General features: G+C 39.6%; 1 protein-coding gene across 1 annotated transcript in view; it reads right to left on the minus strand.

Moving 5' to 3' along the window:
• LOC140694800 (uncharacterized) overlaps nucleotides 1–22,607 on the minus strand; it is a 91,412-nt gene that overhangs the window by 12,337 nt on the left and 56,468 nt on the right. Inside the window, exons 8-10 of the mRNA XM_072957862.1 lie at nucleotides 17,245–17,444; nucleotides 16,815–16,941; nucleotides 4,758–4,884 (exon numbers count right to left, since the gene is read on the minus strand). The gene's annotated coding sequence lies outside the window, so the exon portion shown is untranslated. The remainder of the gene's footprint in view (nucleotides 1–4,757; nucleotides 4,885–16,814; nucleotides 16,942–17,244; nucleotides 17,445–22,607) is intronic.

Raw genomic sequence — 22,607 nt, forward strand, 5'->3', positions numbered from 1 at the left:
CAAATGTCGTTCAGGAGGCAGAGAAACCTCATATGCGGCCAGGAGAAAGGAACAATGTTGCAGCTTCTTTGGAGAAGTCTGGTATTTCCTCAAAAGCTTAGAGTTATATGTCTCAGCAATTCCACTCCTACATATAGAGTCATCTCTCAATATCCTTGGGGGGTTGGTTTCAGGAACCCCACACCCTGGATACCATAATCCAAGGATGTTCGAGTCCCTTTACAATCAACCATCTGGATTCATGTAGTGGAAACTACAGATATGGCGGGGCAAATGTACAGCCAACAGAATGAAAACATATTCTCATAAAAAATTTCACATCAATATTCATAGCAGTATCATTCAGAGTAGCCAAAAGTTACTAACAATATCCATCCATCAATGAACGGATAAACAAAATTACCAAGAATAGGCCCACAAACTTTTGGTCATTGAAACTTTGACAAAGGAGGTGAGAACATACAATGGAGTAAAGACAGCCTCTTCAGCAAATGGTGTAGGGAAAACTTAACAGCTGCATGTAAATCATTGAAGTTAGACTACTCCCTCACAGAATATACAAAAATGAATACAAAATGTGTTAAAGACTTAAACATGTAGACAAGACACTATAAACCTCTTAGAAGCAACCATAGGCAAAACATCTGACATACATCTCAGCAATGTTTTCCTAGAGCAGTCTACTCAAGCAATAGAAAAACAACCAAAAATATACAAGAGGGATCTAATTAAACTTACAAGCTTTTGCACAGCTATGGAAACAGTAAGCAAAACAAAAAGACAACCAACCTATGGAATGGGAGAAAATATTTACAATAAATGAAACTGCTAGGGGCTTAATTCCCAGAATATGTACACAGCTTTTACACTTAATAAGAAAGAAAAACAAACAATTCAATTCAAAAATTGGCAGAAGTCCTAAGGAAACATTTCTCCAATGAAGACGTACAAATGGCCAGTAGCCACATAAAAAAATATTCAATATCATTATCAGAGAAATGCAAATCAAAACTGCAATCAAGTATCACCTCTCACCAGTCAGAATAGCCATCATTCAGAAGTTCACTGACAATAAATACTGGAAAGTCTGCGGAGAATTGGGAACACACCTACACTGTGGTGGGGATACAGTTTGGTGGAGCCATTGTGGAAAAGTGTATAGATGTTCCTCTAAAGACATAAAATTGACCTCCCAGATGACCCAGCAATCCCACTCCTGGGCATATATCCAGAAGGAACCCTAATTGAAAAAGACACCTACACCCCAATGTACACAGCAGCACTATTTACAATATCAAGACATGGAAGCAACCGAAATGTCCACTGAGAGATGACTGGATAAAGAGGTTGTAGCATATTTGTCCAATAGACTACTATTCAGCCATAAAATAATAATAAAATAATGACATTGGCAGCAACATCAATGGACCTGGAGAATGTCATTCTAAGTGAAGTAAGCCAGAAAGAGAAAGGAAAATACCATATGAGATTGCTCACATGTGGACTCTAAAAAAAAAAAATAGAAAGAAACAAAAAAATTAACTTATCTACAGAACAGAAACAGACACAGAGACATAGAAACCAAACTATGGTTACCAGTGGGGAGAGGGTGTGGGAAGGAATAAACTGGGAGTTCAAGATTTGCAGATACTGAGTATGTAAAGAATAAACAGCAAGTTTATACTGTATAGCACAGGAGAATATATTTAATATCTTATAGTAACTTATGTTTAAAAAGAGGATGAAAATGAATACAGGTAGGTTCCTATTTAGCTGAAGTGTTGTGCTGTACACAAGAAACTAACACAAAATTATAAACTAACAAGACTTCAATGAAAATATTTTTAAATAGACCAAAAACGAAAACAAAGTAAAAGGATATTATCAAGCAAAAAGAATAAAGTACTGATTCAGGCTACAATTATGGATGAACCTTGAAACTTTATGCTAAAATAAGCCAGACACAGAAAGCCAAATAGTGCCCTTTAAAGTGAACTGTATCTAAGCGTTTATTGTACTACTCCTGTAAATTTTCCAGAGGTTTGAAATCTATCAATATCAAAATAAAATGTATTATGCATTAAAAACTTAAAACGCTTCCTCACAGGAGGGCTTTAATTATTAAATGCAGAAACGCATATAAAGCTCTTGGAAAAACAATTTGCACGTCCACACACAGTCACTGCTGTCACTGCCACTCAGAGGGTGGTGACAGCGCTGATGAGAGCTGCCTCCACTCGCTCCCCTGCAGAAAGGAGTGAAGGCCTGAGCTCTGACAGGCAGGGTGAGCGTGAACCTGAGTCATACACAGCCACGTTCCAGACTCTGCGTTACCCAACTTTCTTATACAAACTGCAACATGTAATGTAAACACGCTAGAGGGATGTATCTTACAACACAGGGAATACAGACAATGTTTTACAGTAACTATAAATGGAGCATCTATTGTACACCTGAAACTAATATCATATTTTAAATCAGCTATATTTTTATGAAAAATTAAAAAATATTTTTAAAATGCTATCACTTTAATATTCAATTCGGTTTTTAAGTTACTACTAAACAGCTCAGAATGTATAAAAGCATTTAATTGTGCTGTTTGCTTACATATTTATTTACATTCAGCCTCTTGCTAAAAGAGAATTTAAACAATTCTGTTAAACACAGCTTAACAACCATAACAACAAAAGGCAAAACGGAGAGTGAAGAGAAAATGGAGATTCAATACTTAAATGAAACCAGGGGGAAGTAAACTCATAAAAATGGATTCCATGAAGTCAGGGCAAGTGTTAAGGCTGACTAGAAATTCAGCTATAGGATTCTTGGCAGCGAAACCAAAAAGAAAAGATGATGGGGCGGGTGGTAGAGCGTGTGCTTAGCGTGCACGGGGTCCTGGGTTGAAGCCCCAGGGCTTCCACTAACAGGTAAATTCATCTAATTAACTGCCCTCCTAAAAGATCACCAAAGAAAAGAAAAAGAGAAATTTCTTTCCCAAAGAACCCTGATATTAAATTTGGATTAAATATTAAAAAAAAGAAAAAAAGAAAAATTCAAAAGATAAGTGACACTGAAGGAAAACCACAGCTGGCCTAACAAGCTAAGTCACAAATCAAAGTGTGATAAGTGTCGGTTTCCTGATCTAAGTTTTGCTGGGCTACCTGGTAAATCTGAAGTTTAGTGTCAGTTTACTGGGCTAATAAGCTAACCCGAAAATCCAAGGTCAACAGTTGTCAGTAACGTGATCTGTTCCAAATTGATAAGCTTCAGTGTACTGATTCCTTGCTTTTTGTTGTTTGAGCCTTATTGGGTATTAGCCCCATACTTGTAATTAACCCTATAAAACCTCATGTGCACGTCTTGGAGGTGCTCAGAGCTTTGGAAAAGAAACCCCTCTGAGCCCGCCAGCGTAATAAATCTCAGTACTCCAACCCTCTGTGTGATTCTTATTTCTTGGCTGGCCTTTTGTTTCCATAACAACACAAGCGATAATGCCCGTGAGATAAATCTGGGGAGGCTGCTGGTAAGTCGCCATGTCTCACGTGGGAAAATCTGAAACATCCTTCTCACCACTCAGAGTCATCATAAGCCCACACCACACCTCCTGCCTTTAAATGCAGGAGCACGGTTAGGGCCCGGCCTTTGCTGTCTTTGTGTCATCACAGTGATACAGGATGGAAGGGGGAAGAGCACAGCCATTCAAGGAAGGCCGCAGCAATTGACATCAAAATGGTGAAGGATTCAACCCCCAATAGGCCTTGAGGCTCAGGATGAAGAGATTTAACTTCTAGCAGATCTTGAGATTCAGTAAACATCCATTGTAATAGTAACCTGGTGAATAACATGCCCCAGGCACCATGGCAGTCCCAATGATAGCCACAAAAGGTCAAAGGGTGGGAAATGGCCAACTCCCTGGGAATCCTAGCCCCTTGCCCTAAGGCTGGTCCTTCTACTTATTAGCATATGAAACCACCAAGCCCAAGAAAACAAGCAACACAGCGCCACCTCGCGGTCACCACTCTCTGTCCCTCTTTGGAGAAGACAGACCTTCTGTCTGTTGGGTGTGTACCTACTTCTAATCTGTGCATGAAACCCCCACACCTCGTGACGTTTCTCTTGCATTTCAATGTATCTGTCTGAATATATATACCTTTACTCAACACTGGCTTGCTCTTGAATTCTTTACTGCATGAAGTCAAAGAACAAAATCTGGTGGGGCACATCCCAGGGGCTCAACGAAAGCCTGGGACACAGCCCTTCTCATGCCCAACGTTTTTTATTCTTGTATCAACAGGACTGGGCTGTGAAGTGACGTCTGAGGCCCCAGCTAAGGGACAGAACCAGCTTCCAGGGTTCCAATTTGCGGGCAGCCTCTCCCCCAGCTTGGGCCTTGGGGTCTGCCCGGTTCTCTGTGTTTCTCTGTTGTGCTGACTCCCCAGCCATACAGCGTACTCCTAGGCCTGTCCCCACAAAACCCTTCTCTCCAAAATACAAGCACGTCATGTCACAATCCTCTTGTTCAACCAGGAAATGTTCAGCCCACTTTTTTCCTCCCCAATAAATTACCCAACTGTCCTCCCTCCCATCACATCACTTCTTTGTGAGAACTCTGCACTCGCCACACCCCATCATGAACACAGGTGTCTTGCTGGCTGTGACCGAGATGTTTCTTTCTCACACAGCAAGCGTCCTTTCACTTTCCCCTTGTTACCTTAAAAAAGCCTTTCCTGAGTCACCCACCCCTCTGATTATGAACTCACAATGTGCTGAAGTTGCAGTCACTATGTGCATACATCCCAGTTTTGGCTAGGTTTCCATCACAAGATCTTCATTAAGGAGCTGCATCAAGAAGTTATACAGGGTATTCTTACATCAGAGTGGAGGAACCTGCAAAAAATTTAAACGGCTTTGAAGAGAGTGTTAACCAGGGACAGAGATGTCGCGGGTCCTAGTCAAAAGTGTCATGAGGAAAAATGTTCTCCCAAGGCTCAGAGTGGCTTCTGAACACAGAATCCTCAGGGAGGAGGTGACAGGCAGTGATTAGGGTGGGTGATACAGGTTACGCTCCCCCAGCTGGGGAAGAATAGGTTTTTTTCTTGTTTTCCAAACAATTTCTTACTATCTTTTTCTCTTATTGCCACATACCATTTCCTACGAATTAAGCATATCAATGTCAGTCATTTGGGCCACTTGGGAGAAGCTACACGATGCCATTCACAGGGATGGGGCATGACAGCCACACCAGTCTAGGTTGAAAGACCAGTGGGGGTATTTGCAAGGTAATCACGGGCATGCAACAAACTCCCCAGCTTCAATGACCTCATCTCAAAGCTGGGGTCAATAAAACTACCAAGCAAATTGCGTGAAGATTATGGCCAATGTTTACTAGGTAAGTGCCCGTGAAAGCTGCCGCTTAATGGGGAATGAGTACGATCAATGAGGCCCTGTCTACCTGCCCACATGCGCCCTGCCTTCCTGCCTTGCTGCAACAGCAGAACTTGTTTAGCTGAGATGAACACCCCCAGAGCAGCCCAGATGGGAAAGCTCCCAGCTCTGCACGGCGAGACGTGTTCCTTTCCTTCTCAGAGCTGATCACAGTTTGCTGTCGTCTGTTTTTATGTTTATCCCTTTTGTAACTCCCTCTCCTCCGGAGTTTTTGCTCAAGCAGCACAGGGCCAGGTGTGTCTTGGGTCCTGCCGGATATTCTGGGCAGGGAAACAGCCAACTCCATATCTGGCTCTGGTGCTGAACGGAGAGAGCAGAAGGCCCAGGGGCCCATGCTGTACTGAGGCCCCTGCACCCAAAATTATGGTCTGACCTTGGGCAAATTACACAGTCTTCTTTACCCTGAGATTCCTCATCTGTCCATGAAAATAACTGCCCATGTCACACAGAGTTACAAGTATTAAAGGAAATCAACAAATTCACAACCTAGCCAAGGGGCTACAAGTGCATCCTCAACAGACAAATGCTGCCTTTACGGCTCTGACGCACGCTAAGCGGGGCGGCCCCACACAGTGAACACTGCTAAGTGCCAGGGTGTTAAATGCTTCATGTGTGCTATAATACTCTTTAGATCTTACAACAATCCCAGGAAGAAATGAATATTATCATGCCCATTTCACAGATTCACCAACAGGTTGAGAGTATGCATTCTATTCCAAGGCCCTATGGTGAAGAAATGGCAATTTAAACCGGAATCTGGGCCCAGGCCTTGGCTCCATCTCTCTCCCATCCACCTGACCACTTGCCTATGAATTCCACCTGTCCAATATAAAAGTTTGCAGCCGGCCATCTCTTAAAAGCAATGTGTGCCACCGTTTGTCAATGTTGTTTAATTACCATAAACTGTTCTCAGAAACCACTACAGTAAAGAAAGTTGGACTTAAGGAATTCTGCATTGCGTTCTCCTGCAATGTGCAGGATCCCTTTCCTACACCTCCAAATCCAAGTGTATGCTTCCTCCGTGTTTATGTTTGCACACGGCTTATTAAAGCAGAAGGTATCTGCAGTAATTCCATCTCGGTTGCTTTCCAAGTTTGCAGATTATCCATATTCGGTCTGTGAACGAAAATACTACAATGTGAATGAGAATACTGCAACCATGTCAGTAAACAAAGAATACTGATACCAAGTCATTAAAGGCTTACGCCACTCCCTGGCGAGGACAGGCCTGCAGCCCAGCCACTGCAGCAACTCACAATGGTGCCCTCTGAGCAGACTCAGAATAAGAAAGGACGGGCTACTGGCCCGAGATAGCTAGGTGCTTGTCTAAAAAACGAATTCAGTGAGTCCTAATATTTGCTTCCTCCCATTCATACAAAATCACTAAATTCTTGAACTTGAGATACCTGGCTTTCTTTAGATAACAAGTAATCTTTTATTGTTCCAACAACCTGGTCTTTGTTGTAAAGCTCCTATATATCCTAGCTCTTCCTCAACCTCTTGGGAGCAGTCCCTCAGAGAGTTCTGAGAGACGGTCATCCTGGCTCGAGTCCTCCCGCCAAATGAAACATAACTCTTAACTTTTAGGCTGCACGTTTATTTCAGTCAACAGTTTTGGACACCATGAAGCACCACAGCAGATTTCTCTCCACCTGAACTCTCCAATAACCAGAGCCTTGGTACCAGCAGTGGCCCTTTGTGCTCATCCGCCTCCTCGGGGGGTCCAGATGAATTTGGCTGAGTCTCTCCTGGTTCTCAGATCTCACATATTGGTTGATGATCCTAAGTTTTATCTGGCGGTGTATCCAGGTACGTGGCCCTCCAGTTGAAAGAAACTGAGGTGAATTACCCACCCAGTGGAGACATCCCGAGTGGGTCCAAGTTGAAAGACACTGGGTTCAGGACTGAGTGGTTAGGTAAGAGGCTGGTCTAATGTTTTCCTCAATTTGGTTACCTCCATTGAATTTTTCAGGATAAAAGTAAAACTCTTATGAGGAAACTTTCAACTCCAAATTTTGGACCATCCTCCTGGCTGGTAACAGCATTCTCGGGTGACAGGGAATCTTCCAGGAGTGGTAGACACAAAGACTTCATGCCACAGAGTTGTCCCTCTGGGAAATCTTACTAGCAAATTTATTCTGAGAACCCGACCTTACAATGGGGAATAGAACTTTCAAAAAAAAATAAAGAACAGAAAAGAAAAGAAAAAGAAATGACAGATTGCCAGTCTCCAAGTAAAACCCCAGCCAGATTTATGTACATACAAAACTTACAACATTAATCGGGAATAAGAAAAAAAAAACTCACTCTGGAAATAACCAGGCCTGATAAAAACATTTTTTGGCATTCTGAACTTATAAAAACAAAATCCCCTTTAGTGGGAACTTGGATTTCTCTTCCTGTGTCCTTGAAATGTAAACGTTTTATCTTTCTCTGGATGTTTTAAGTGTGTGCATGTAAGTATATATATGTTTAGTTTAGTTTTTAAAGGAAACCTTGGACTCTGCCATACAAAAGTTCAAGTATTGTGTACATACGGTGGCCACGCAAATAAATTGGGATTCTAAGCAATTCTTTGATTGTACCAATTTTCAGATATTTTGCCATCTTAAACTTTGTTGCATCAGCCTGGACCACGAAGGCTTTAAGCTTTTGGAGAGTAAACCTTTGAATTTTATTTAGGCAACACCCCGACTCTCATGTGGAAGGGCCTCTTCATCTTATTGGTTTAAAATCACTATATATATATATATATATATATATATTTATTTATATATATATAAATTGATGGCCATATGATGGATTTTTTAATTTGGAAAAACTTTTTAATTGGTGAAAGTTTAAAGAGATCTCATTATAAACGGCTGTTTTATTGGTACCTATTAAAATAAAGTTTAAATGCAGAAAAATATATCTAATGGTTAACCTAAGAACTCAGATATAAAAATATAACTGGTTTGAAAAGCTACATTTTTGTTTTTCCTTTCTGATAAATGTTTCTAGAGATGCTAATAAAAACTTAGTATAATTAATGTTAATTAGGTTGAATAACTGGAAAAAGGATTGTAAAAATGTCAAAAAAACAGATAAGTGGCTTATCCCAAATGGATAAATATTTTTATATGGTTATTTTGAATGAGATAAATAAAATGGACATTTTTGGATTTACATACAGGGTTTTGATACTACACTACGTAAAGTTAAAAAAAAAGGGCCAAAGAGTTCACCTACTCCCCCCCAACATTAAAGTTCAAACAAGTCCGTTTTATTTACCACAGTTTAAAATATATTTATATGTAGACTGAAATACTTGATCAAGGATTGGGACAACAGACCAATTAATGAAATTAAAAATCGAGAAGGGCCTAAGCTCTTTGGCTGAAACTTGGGCATCCTAGAGACTTCTATAAAATTATATACAATGTACACCCACAAAAAAAAGGTTTCTGTCACTCCTTCTAGAAATAAGAATTATTGATTAAACTTAATAAATATAAAAATTAAAGGTATAAGATTTAATAAAATTGAGATAAAAGTTTGTGAAATTGGTATATTTAGATGGTCTTTATATAAACCTTTTGCTTATGTTGTGGGATAGATATGTTTCAGTGGAAAAACGCTTCCCCTTCTTGGTATTATAAGGCTGGGCACATGTCTATCCCTATGAAAATATTAATTGAACAAATTAAAGGAAACCAATATAGTTACTTGAGACGTCCAATATAACGTAAATCTAAAAAGTAATTTGAGTAGCTAAAAAAAAAAAAATAGGTTTACCCTGGGTTTAACTTATAACTCAAGGAAAAGAGACCTTAATAAATGTCTTATGCAAGCTTTGGAAGACAAAATAAAGAAAACCTTAGTTTTAAAACATGGAATTCTTTGTTTACAGCTCTTCTCACTGATACAAAAATGCCAATTAAGGAGATAAAATTGGGTCTGGGTGACAGAGCATTTATCTGGGGACCTGGAAAAGAGTGTCTTTGTCTTGCAGATCAGAAATATAAATACAACAAACAGTGACCTAGGACTGAGCCTAATTAGCTCAACGAAATAAAACTTGAGGCCATGAAATTTTTGGCATTTTAGAACTCAGAACTCTGACGGGTCCTTCAGACTTTGTGAGGAAATCTTAATTATCTGTTTCATAAATAGTAAGCCTTAGTGATTTGAGCAAGCAAATTCAGCTTACTCCAACTATTATTATAAATATAAGTAAGTTTTAAAGTGAAGCTATGAGATCTCTAGCTTTTGTCTGTTTATAAGCCTGCATACAGATTATAGAAGTGAGATATTTCTACTGCTAAAAAAAAAAAATTTCGAAGTCAAAGAGCTCTGCTTAATTGATGTAAAAATATAAGAGCTTAAAAATAAAGTATTTTTAAAATAAAAACTTAACAAATTGACTTTCAGTGTCATGTGAATTGGAAAATATTCAATATTAAGGTAATATTTGATATTGTTTAGTTTAAGTATGTTCTAATAAATGTAGACATCTTTAAAATCATCCATCTTAACTATAATACCTTTACTGTACCTAGGTTTAATGAAAGTCAAATAAGATCCTGTTATATCTGTTGCAGATTTGTCAAAAAAAAAATAACAGTAATGTGCTGTGGTAAAATTTTAAGTAAATTAAATGCAAATGAGATGAGAGCTTTGGGTAAATATTTAAAATATATTTTTAAAATGTATGCTTAAAATAATCTCTAAATGTTTGATATCTTTAAATTCTAGAGTTGTGCTAAATTAAGTTAAATGACAAGATTTTATTAAATATCTATGCCATTTTCAGATAAAATAAGATTGAAATATGAATTACTTAACATTTAACTTCCTCTTACAGTGAAACTAAAGGTGTTTAGAAATATTAATAAATGGTTGGTGTCACACAGAAATAGTCTCTATTAGTAAGGGAATGATCTCAGTATCCTAGGAAAGTAATATAAATGCGTAAAGGAAGATGTAAGAATGGAATAATACTTTGTTAATGAAAAATAGTGACTTTCTCCTGAAGCTGGTTACCTCTGAATGGAAGACAAAATAAGGGACACACTAATATAAGTATAGAAAGCTGTGGAAGGCTTGTGGAAAAGGAACCCTGAGGAAAGTTTTGTACGTGGTCAGAATTGGCTAAGTTTAGAATCAAATTGGGCAACGTAAATGAATCTTAGAAGTTAGCTGGAACAAGATTAGATTTGGTTTTCTCTCTGTTAAGAGGAAAAAATTTTCTTAAAATATTAATCCACCTTCAGTAACAGATTGTAAAACTTCTTATACCACTTAGCTGATCTGTTCTGCCTTTACATTTGACATATTTTCTTGTTAATGAATTAGTACTACATTACAGTGATCTATATGTTTATCTGATCAAGTGTTCTGAAATCTTTCAAAAAGCTCCCCAAATATAAAATTCTAATTAATTAAATAAAAATTAATTTAATTAATTAAAATTCTTTTAATCTCCAGTTAAGTTTGGGATGCTACAGAAGGCCCCTGAAACATCCCAAAGAGAGATTTTTAACTATAAAGTTTCATTTGGCATTTTAAATAACATGGAATTGTCAAATGAATCATAAAACTTCTAAGGTTATATTGAATGAGAAATATTATTAATATAGGTATTGTAGAAATTATATGGACTCCCTAAAATTCTGGTTTATCTGAAATGTTACCAGTGATAATTATGGGTATAGTGAACAGGTTTCTTTATTGATTATAGTGTAACGGTGTTTAACCATGCTTTTAAATCTTTTGTCATTTATAGACAGTTAATTGTTTTCTTCTGATGGTTCTGCAAAATGCTTTCTCTTCAAGGAGATTTACTGATTTCTAATAAATTTCAAACTACAGCACTGAACTAAACTGGGTAAGACATTTTAAAGTTCTAATGAAAACTCTCATTAAAAGAATTAGTTACATGGGACTGATTAACCAGCTGAATATGGTTATAATTTTTGATATTGTTTGAAATACTACTGCCTTTTAACCTGTTTCCCAGACATAAAGAATCTCTTCTCCTTAAGCTAGTTATGGTTCACAGCAATTTGATAAATTATAACTATGTATACAGACTTGGAACAGTTATCTTTTCTCTCTATCTGATCCCTCAAAAGACTAAAAATACTTAGGTCCCCAGTGGCTCTATCAGACAAATTAGGGAGATCATCTCCTAAGAGATATAGGAGTATAAAGGTATTTTAAGGATTTTAAAGAGAAAAGAATTTACCTAAATCTGTAAGGCAAAAATCCATGAAAAGCCTTGACGTGGCTTTCTTGGCCTTAGAAAACCTTATTAACATTCTACCCTGAGACTCCGTATTAAAACTTCCAACACAGTCAATTTAAAAAGCCTATATGATCAAATAATCAGATTTAATTTGTAAAGAAATTAATCTTGATTTGGCTATATTTGAGAAAACTGAGGGTAACTTTAGAGAGAAAAAAATTATATTTTAGTCGATATTAAATTCTAGTTTTGTTAATTGAGGTCCATATTTACTAAGACACTTCCCAGATCATTCCTTGCTGTTATGTCACACTGCTGTACAGTTTAATTGAATTATGAAAAGAATACTCTAGGTTTGATTCTGAAGCTCAGTAATCTATCCTTGGGTAAAATTGCAATGCCCCATGACCGGCAGCCAGGGGATTATACATACTGCAACAGGCATGACTTAAAGAACTGTCTCCAACCTGAATGGAAAGACCCTTTTTCAGATACTCTTAACTAGACCATACACACCAAAGCTGAAGGAAACGGAGTCTCGGATTCATTTCCTATCTGAAACAGCCCCTGCAGTGCACTGGCCTATAGAGCGCTGCTCACCTTAAAACAATGCCCAAATGGAGAAAAAGCTTCCATACCAGGATGAGAAGAAGACGACATCTGAGCTAGACTGCTGACCCAAGACACCGGACCAGGACTGTATACCAATTACTTTGATAATTTCTCCAACCTTTGATTATGAACTACTCCAATTGTTAAGTTTATGATAAATTACCTATGTCTAGTACTTCTGTGTTACCTTGGTTGGTTTCCCTACTCCAAGGCTCTAACTAGATAGCCCTCAGAAACGTTATTCTAAAAAGAATTTATAGTTCTGTTTAGGCCACTGTTGATCTTACAAGGTGGGAGATTTCAACTGGCCAATTAATACCTGCTCTGACCCTGACCATAAATATGAACTTTCTCATAGGATCAAACTCAGAAACACAAGCAAAATTTTAACCCAAAAATACAACTTCTCGACTATTAAATTCTTACTCGTGACTTTATTAACGTTACTAGCTGTATTACTTATATCCTGTCTATTTTATAAAATTGTTGTCTGTTACATTTCCCAATGTGTAACTAGGCCCACAAGATGGATGATGGCTAAATATCTTGAAGAAACAGATAAAATTTATAACCCTGAATAAAATAAATATAATAGTGTGATTCTAGGTATGGGAATGAGCAAAGATGGGTAAACACTTCCTGGATCATAATAGACTAGTAAGACAGGTGATCCAGAGAACTTTTAGTATCAACAGGGCCTGATAAAAAAAACTAACACCTTGAATGGCAACTCAGAAGATTCTTCACCTGAACTAGGAATGAGCCATCCTAGCACCGTGGGACAAAATTGTTCATGAAATGTCTCTCAAAATATTGGTCGAATTTAGGACCAAGGGGGAACACTGTGAATGAAAATACTACAATGTGCATGAAAATACTGCAACCATGTCAGTAAACAAAGAATGCTGAATCCAAATCATCAGCGGCTGCTGCCAACCCCCAGCGAGTTCATGCCTACAGCCCGGCCTGTCAGTCACTCACAGTGGTGCCCTCTGAGCAGACTCAGAGTAAGAAAGGACAGGATACTGGCCCTAGATAGCCAGGGGATTGCCAAAGGAATGAATTCAATGACCCAAATGTTTGCTTCCCACCATACATAGAAAAGCAGTAAATACTTGAACTTGAGATATCTGGTTTTCTTTAGATAACAAGCAATATTTTATTGTTCCAATTACCTGATCTTTGTTGTAAAGATTCTATTTATCCTAGCTCCTCCACTACCTCTTGGGAGCAGTCCCTCAGAGTGATCTGAGAGGCTGTCATCCCGGCTCGAGTCCTCCAGCCAAATAAATCAAAGCCCTTAACATTTAGGCTGAACGTTTATTTCAATGACGTTCCAGAATAGACACAACTCATCAATTCTGTAATGGAACACACTGAATCAGGAACCAAAAGCGTGTTTTAGTCCAGAAAATCTCCAGGTTCCTATTTCTTCCTGTCATTATACAATCCCTCCAGAACTCATTACTTTGCTGTCTGCTCCTCTGGCAACCAAACTCAGAGAAGAGACAACTCAGCAGAGCGCCCTGCTGGGGAGAACACCCCGCAGAAGCACTGCAGGCTGCCTTCCCTCCCGCACGCTCTGCTGACCCTTGGTGTCCCCCGTGGAGACCAGGCCAACACAGCTCTTCCCAACAGCTGCAAAGTCGCACACGTTAAATAAATCATTTTATTTTATATGATATTTTACGTATATACCCATCTCTGAAAACAGCTTTGCCAGAAGCCCAAATCTTCAACATTAATCTGCAAAGGCAAATCAGGTCCCCAAGGGAAAACAAGTCTTAAGACGACGCTAAGGCCTCCAAAGTCCTCTCCACGACCATGAACCAAACTGCCTGCAGGTCTGCAGCTGCAGGAGGCTACATGTCTGCTTTTAAAGCAACCCCTTTCTGCCCTCGGGTGCTACAATGCCCTTTTATGCCCTCCCATCACAGGGCAAGAGCAGCCGCTGCAGAACCTTGCAGGGCAGCACTGACAGGACTGGACAAAGGGGATCAGAGTTAAACAAAGCATTCTGATGACACGAGCTTGTCACTGTGTCTCTTTACAGATGTAGATATATATAGAGAGAAGTGGGGTGATATTGCTCAAAGTCACACAGCTAATAAGTGGCAAAGTATATAACTCTGCTCCTCCCTCCTGTGTGACGCCCAACTGGGACAACCACAGGGTTCTCTCGTGGCTGCCTGAACAGTCTTTTCCTATCACTCATGACACACAATAGTGTCTGAACTTAGCCTGCATTTGCAGCATCTTTTCCCTCCAGTTTCTCAGGAACAAGGCTGTTCGGGCCTGTATGAATTCCGGCTTCCTGAAATCTCCGTGCTCAGGCTGGTCTTGCCTGTGCATCCGGCCCGCTGCTCAGAGGCTCTTCCTCCCCTGCAGGAGGACGTTTCTAATCTTCACAGGGACACAACCTCAGGGGAGCTCTCCTCTCGCCCTCAGCATGGCAGGTGTCCCAGGCCTCATCCCGAGCAGCCCCGTTAGGACGGTGTCTGCCCAGCTCTGCTAGTCAGATCAGCAGCCTCAATGCCAGGGATTATACCCAGGTCACACTGCAAACCTACTGCCCGCCTCACAGCCCCCAGCCAGCAGGTCACCTGGAAGTCACAGCAAGTGCCCCACCCAATCCAGAAGTCTCTTCTTTTGCCAGCACCACTGATGAATGGTTTCCAACCTTCGGACAGTTTCGCACAAAACAGCACCTTCTACTGTGAAACGGGTGGTTTTTCTTCTGCGCCTCATCCTTACTGGAAACGTAAAAGGAAACCAAAAGGCCTTTTCTCAACCCTTTTCTGATGAAACCCTCCCACCCACAATACTCATATGCTCAAGAGATTTGGATCCACATGATTTTCGTTCTCTTAGGCTAAGTGGCTCAAAAAACTAAGGGATTCTTTCTCCTTTGAGGGTATTAGCACTCAGTTTCTCGGCTTTAATCTGTTTTTGTCTCTCTCTTCAGTGACCCTAGCAGTTGCCACCTCTTACTCCCTTCAGCAGCCTCCCTCCCAACTTCAAGTCTAGGAAATCAGCTGTGATGAGGGGCATGGGGGCAGTCACAGAAGATGCACTAAGGCACAGAGAGGCTACATAATTTGCCCAAGAAATCACCTTGAACCACCAACAGAGTGTGTCACGTCCCTCTGTTTAACTCTAATGCTAAGCAAGTTAACTTTTTGTAGATTATGTTTATAAACAGATGAGGTATGAAAATACATACAAGGACACACATCAACTCTAAGATATTCATTAACTCCACTATTTTGTTTCTATTTATTTTATTTCTATTAAAAAATTAAGAACCCCTGCAGTCAATATAGCAAAATGTTACTGGGTTTTAAATCCAGAATATACAGGGGTTGTGTCATTACTCATTCTTGTATGTATTTTCACAAGACAAAATGATTTGAAAGTCTCTCTCCCCGCCCCCTACTCACTACTGGCTCTCACCAGAGCTCCCAGACCACACATCTAACAGCCTTTCACTTTACCCACAGCTGAACTCATCAGTTTTCCCCCAGAACTCCCTCTGCTGCTTTCCCTCCTCAGAACACAGCAGGACCATTATTTAACTCATTAATCCACCCAGAAACCTGGGCCTTACTCCATGCTACCTTCACAGAAATCATTGATCCTTTCCTCTTTACCATCTAAACATGCCTTCAATCTGTTCGCTTTTACCCACTGACCGTCCCACCGCTCAAGTGGAAGCCAACAACACTGCCCACCTGGACTCATGAGTCTCCCAGGTGGCCCCACAGCCACTCTCCCCTACTTGAGACAAATGTGATTGTGTCTCTCCCACGCTTTTGGACTCATTTCAGACCCACTGTTCTTAGAAGAAACTTCAATTTCTTCACCTGGTGAAGGTCCTTGCCATGAAACTGTCAGCTCAGTAAGGGCAGGACACACCCTCGTCCCTCGGCTCCACCATCTGGCAGAGCATCAGCTTGGGAGGATTGAGTTCTTAGCAAACTACTTCACTTATCCATACAAATCCATGGTAGATTAGAAAGATTTTAGATGTTGAGCTCGACTATTAATTTGGGGATTTTGCACTGGCAACCTGCAAGTATATATTCTAATTATTGTGTCTTCTTAAAACCATACCCAGATTAAAGGAGTATTTGTGGAATGTCTTCAGAGTAAAAGGGACTGTACTTTTACAGATTTTATGTTTTAAAATATGAACAACCCGGACAGGGTCAAAAATAGAACCGCCTCACAAGTGACAGAAGACAGGTGAGACGCATATAGCAACAGGTCACAAAGATGGTAAGAGCAAAATTGTTTCTCCAACCCCCAAAACATTCCTCCAAGAACTGAAAACTCAGAAATTTGAAAGTAAAATACTATCATATAAAGAAAGAAAATAAATAATCCTCTTCAACAGGGTTTCTAGATCTGACTGCAGAGTTATTAGCAGGCCATACTGAATCCTAGCACAGAAAAATCAGATGGACTAGTGGTGAGTAAGTTCCAGGAAAATGGCAGTAACTCCTCCACTTGAAAGAGGACACACACTCACTTGTTCAAGGTGATTGTAAACCACATTCTGCAGAAATTCAGAAGATTCAGGCACCGCTTCTAGATGGTGATGACACGGAAGGACGGCTTGGATGCATGCTTCTAACTGAGTCACCGGCATTCTTACACTGCAGGGGGAAATGGAGGCCCTCAGCCAAGAGCACAGTTGTTCCTGTCATGTATCCCAGGCCGTGCCTCGGGGACTCAGTGTACTGTAGCAGTCCGGCCCCAGGTGAGGACCCGCAGCGTGGCCCAAGCAAGCAGGAGGGGCACTGTGCTTGAGAAATCCCATCCCCCATGGGGGCAAGAGGGGCTGGTGGGGTTGTGTGAACCTATAAATGCTCATAGAAATACACCTGCATACATTGAAGTGATAAAATTAAAAGTAGCAGGCTATTTAACAAAATTTCAATTGTCAGTGTTAATTTTACCATTCCATTCCGCTTGTCCCCTGCACTCTGAGACAGGCTTAGGCTCTCTCACACATGCAGCTCTGATGCAATGGTTGTGAAGTTATTTTACTTTGCTGCAAGTGTCTTCGCTCCCAGTGTCACTGTGACTGTCATCTCTTAACACAGTCAGATATCTTCCTGCATCTCTCCCTGAGTTCCTTGCTCCTGCTTCTCAGATCCTGAGATAAAGAACAGGTGAAGGCACATGACTGGAAAAGTCAATGTGGACTTGACCAAAGTCCTCAGTGACCCCCTAGGTGAGTGCTGCCCACCCCTTACCTTCGATTCTCAAGGTTCTGCCCAGGGTGATATCCAGCCAGGAGAGAGTCCTGGGCCCTATTAAAAGCTGTGTGGCTTGGGTGCAGGGAAAGCTGCAGGAGCTGGTTCTGTAGCCGGTCCCATCCACACCTCTGCTCCTCTCTCTCCCGAGGCAGCGCTGCCAAGCCCCCAGGCTCCCTGAGCTTCTGTCTTTCTCTTCTACTCTACTTCAAGCCCTTTTCCTCTTCCTTTACTCCCTGATTATCCCTAGCTGGAGTGATTTTTCTATCATAGAATCTGAAAAAATTTCCTGCAGCTGAAAAAGAGGTGCCAGAGGTCAACGCGCATATGGTGGTTCCTGAATAGAGCCCCTGGTTAGGGGGACCCTCACCAACACTCACGGGGCATCAGGCATGTTGCAGGGTCGACCACCACCAACAAGAGTTTGCTGTGACACCAAGGCACGCACAGCATCCCTGCTCACTAAATTGTAGTTGTAGTCCTTTATTAAGAAGCAAAAATAAAAAAATTGCTCATGTTTCTTACTAAAATTATTTATGAGGGAGAAAAAGAAATTGTAATAGAAAGAACAAATTTCACTCCATGTTAGATGTGTTCATTTGGCTTTAATCCTGTACCTTGTTTTCTAGGCTCAGACTTGCTATCTCTGCACCTTTTGTAAAAGAAAGTTGCCTTTAGCCTGAAATATCCAGGAGGGCCTATTCTCCGGGCTCTGATCTTTAAGGATATTTGCTCTTCTACACTTATGTATAGATGGCAAGTTGTAAAATAGTGAATAACTTTTCTTTTTTTTTGGAGGTTTTACAGGGGCACCATAATTTGACCCACATGGACAGCTGCAGGAACAAAGGATTTCAAGGACAAACAATTCATACAGCAAGAAGTTTGCAACAACCAGCCACATCCCCGCCGCTTTTTAGTATAAAAGGAGACTGAATTCTGCCCTGGGGAAGAGAGTTCTACTGGATAACAATATGCCATTTTCTGGGTCTGCCAGCTTTACAAATAAAGTCTCTTTTCCTTACTCCAACATCTCATCTCCCGATTAATCGGCCTGTCATGCAGCAAGCAGAACGAGTTTGGACTTGGTAACAAATTGACTGCCTTAGAGGTAGTATGTCTCCACTGTTTCCTCATTTCCAGTATTTCACCACCTATCAATTTTATATGCTTTTTAACAACATGAACAAAAAACCTATTACAAGGAATTGATTCCACAGAAATAAAATTATTTCTACTCCTTCAAAACTTTTTTATTTTCTATTTTATTTTGTTTTGCTTATTGAAAAGAAAATAAATTCAAATCTTTTTATTTCACGTATTTTTATAACTAGATATTGTAAATACTACAAAGATATTTAAATTGCAATAAAAATTGTTCATATATTAGTATAAAGATATATACACAATCAATGCAGATTAGGAAAGGAGTAGATATTTACTAAAAATCCACTGCACATCCAGTCTTTTACAAGCATATCCTGGAATATAAGCTCTATTATCCAGGGTCCCCCACCCCCAATCTCACTGCGGAGTCCCTTAGTAATCAACTACCAAGGCACCAGCATAGAACCATGAGATCACTATTTTAGGTATAAATGAGAGTATTAGCTCATTCAATTCTAAAACAGAAACCTTAAAATAAATACTGAACTTACTTACAGATAAACAAATTTGGACACAAAAAAGTACAGTTTCTCCCCAAATTCACAAAGATAATAACTGGTAAAGGCAAGATTTGAACTCATCTGCCTTGAATATAAAGCTAAGTTGGAAATCCCCTTCAACTGTGGAGGACCAGCAGCACAGCCTGTCACCCTATCTTTGTTCAGATCTGGCTTTAGACAGCCTGAGACAGCACCCCTTCCTATGGAACTCGAGGGCAAACAATAACAATAAGGATTTTATATTCAGTAGTTTCTTAGGTCTCAATTATATAAAGTGTCAGCAGGTCAGCAGAAAACTCTGGGAAATATGAGTGGGTCCAGAGCTTTTTGCTGATAAGAAACTCAATCTATCAGGACAGAGTGACCTTTCCATGAGAGGCCTCATGGACATAAACTAAAGGCAACTGAGCAATGAAAACTAGCAAGAACATGGAACTCAAGCAAGAAGGATCCCTACCATCCCCTGCCCAGTTGCCTCTTCACCTTTGTGGACAAGACGGCAGAAGGTCCATGTTCTTGTCCAAGTTACAACATCATGGATTCTCACCCATATAATATTACGACTCTATGCTGTCTTAAGTCCTTTCCAACTAAAATATGATGACACCAATATCTCAGCGGAATGTCTATGTCTCCACTTTCTCTCTTCTATTAGGAGACTATATCTATGGCCACAAAGCCGAAATTCAATTAAAAACACCATGCACGAAGCCTGGTGAAAGTCTGTGTAAGAGACATTGTTCTCAAGCTCAGTGAGTGAAAACTCAGAAAAAGTGGTCCTTATCCCTCTGCAAGTGGAAGGTAGCCTGATTGTGTGTGTGTATGTGTGCACACGTGTGTGTGTAAATCAAATACAATGTATTGTGGGATGTGCACAGATTTTTTTTATGTTACTATCATTTCATGAGGATGAGCCAACCTTTAAAGTAATTTGAATCTACTATTCTGAGAGAGTCTCAGGATCTTTTGGTGGAGGATGGGAAAGGGGAAAGGAAAGGAGGAAAGAAGTAAATGAAGCAAAGCTGTAAGTATACTGCTAGGGAAAGGCAAGACATTAATTTTGTTCCTACTTGCATCACACACAAATTAGGGACTGGCTTTCCCACATGTCTTGTCAAGCACTGAGTTGCAGAAGAACAGGTGACAGCCCATTTCTCACTGAGCTTGTGACTGTACGTGGCATCTTATAGACACTAATTATTTAACCTGATCAAACAATCTGGCAGCAGGCTGTAATTCTCCTATTTTGAGAGATAAGAAAACAGGAAGTGAAATAGGGTATATAGCTTGACAAAAGTCAGAGGACAAGTAAACTAAAGAGGATGAATTCAAACTCAGATCTGAATGCAGAGTCTGATCTTCCCACTCCGAGTGCTGGGAATTCCTTAACACACAGGGTCCCCAGCTCCTCTGCTTTGTTCCTGGCACCAAGCATTTCCCATGGCGATATTCTCCAGTTCTCAGACACAGCGCTCTGTGCAGCCAATAACCTCCATTCGACCTTGATCATCTACCTGTCACGCCCACCAGGCTTCACCAGGCAAGAAAGCTGGCTTTCAACTGCATACAAAGCCACCCCTGTTTTATCCTGGACTCTTCAGCGGCTTTTCCAGCATAAACACAGCCATGAAAGTGCTCACAGTTTGTACATGAGCCACACTACCTCTCTCCATCTCTGTCCCCACCTATACTACTTTGCTATGACCATTTTGAGAATCTTGGAAACAAATTTTTAAAAACAGAAAAGAAAGGATTCTGTAACAAGTACTTAATACTTACAATTTTAAATGAGAAGTTACAAAGTGAGTATTTACAAACCGAATCTGCCTTCCTAGGTGTCAGTTTTAACAGTTAAAATATACAATAGCAAAAAATTCTGACTTAAATAATTAACAAAAACATCAACAATAATCTGGAATAAACTCAAAAACAATGCCCATGTTGTACATGGAGGAAGTACAGGACTGTACTGTGGGGTAAAGTAAGAGGTGTGAAAGTAGAGACATCAACATTTTGTATGCAGGAAAGCAGTTTTGTAAAAATGTACGTTCTCCTAAAGATAATTCAAAAGTACTAAAAAATCCCACGAGAGCACTTCTTTTTTTTTTTAACTTGAAAAATTATATTAGAATTCTTCAGGAATAATAAAGTCATAATACTAACCAAGAAAATTTGGGATCGAAAAGAGAATCAAAAAATCGCACTGTCAGATATTAAATAAATGTTTACAATATGTAAGATATAGTGCTAGTGTAAGAAAGTAAGATTGATAAAAATAAACCATGAGCTCAAAAAGAGACTCTAGTGTACATAAGTATTCTTTACAGGTGGGATTTCAAGTTAAAAAGCAAAGTAGGAATTCAATAATTGTCTTGGGACAATCAGAGAATCCCCTGGAAAAAACAAATTCTTTTCCAGTCATAATGACCGCAAGAAAAATTACAGAATGTGATGTGAATATTAGAAAGTACTAATAACAGCGAATATAATTCTTTGCTCATATTAATTCAACTTCTCTTCACTATAACAAGTACCATCATCATCTCCATCTTAGAGATTAAAAAAACCTACAGAAGAAATTTATACCATTATAAGAAAGTATTTCTAAGAATAATATCAGGAATAAAACCCCAAAAGAAGACATTTACAATCTTAAGATTATTTTGGGCCACAACAAAAATGAACCTACTGAACAAAATGAAAGGCAAAAAATGACAAGGAAAAGCTCTCTGATACATGTTGATGAAGACAAGGGGTTAATGTTCATAATATACATAGAGCTGTCACAAAGCAACAAGAAGCTGCCTCACTTAAATGTGTGCAAAGGACAAAAGAGATCATTCACTTTTTAAAAGTCAGATGGCTAATGAGTGAAAAATGCTCAATACCTCACTGGTCATCAAGTGCAAATTAAAACAATGAAAAAGTACTTTTGCTCATCATATTGGCACATATTTTTAAAAGATATTCTAGCTAGTGTCCATCTTTGAGAGAACAAACTGTGAGCGATCTTTTGGAGGATGACATGTCAATGGATATGTAAACTCTGAAAAACGTGTGTACACACAGGCTGAACTCCACATTTTGGAATCGTTTCATTTAGAAAAATTCAGTTCAAAAAGATGTACTTATCAGAACATTTGCACAGCACTGTTTACAATGGTGAGAAGAAAAGCTGAAGTGAAATCATATCCAGCGATAGAGAATTGGTTACATAAGTTATTCTACATCTTTTCATGCCCCACAGGAGAAGGAATTTCTTGATTCACTTGAAAGGAGCCTGTGATTTATGTAGTTGTCACATCCAAGGACTAAATTTCCAGAAAACTTAACGAAAATAATACTCATACAAGATCACAGGAATGTTTGTATAAGAAGTATGCCAGTCAAACACCC

This window comes from Vicugna pacos, unplaced genomic scaffold (assembly GCF_048564905.1).
Source record: "Vicugna pacos unplaced genomic scaffold, VicPac4 scaffold_104, whole genome shotgun sequence".
NCBI classification, from domain to species: domain Eukaryota; kingdom Metazoa; phylum Chordata; class Mammalia; order Artiodactyla; family Camelidae; genus Vicugna; species Vicugna pacos.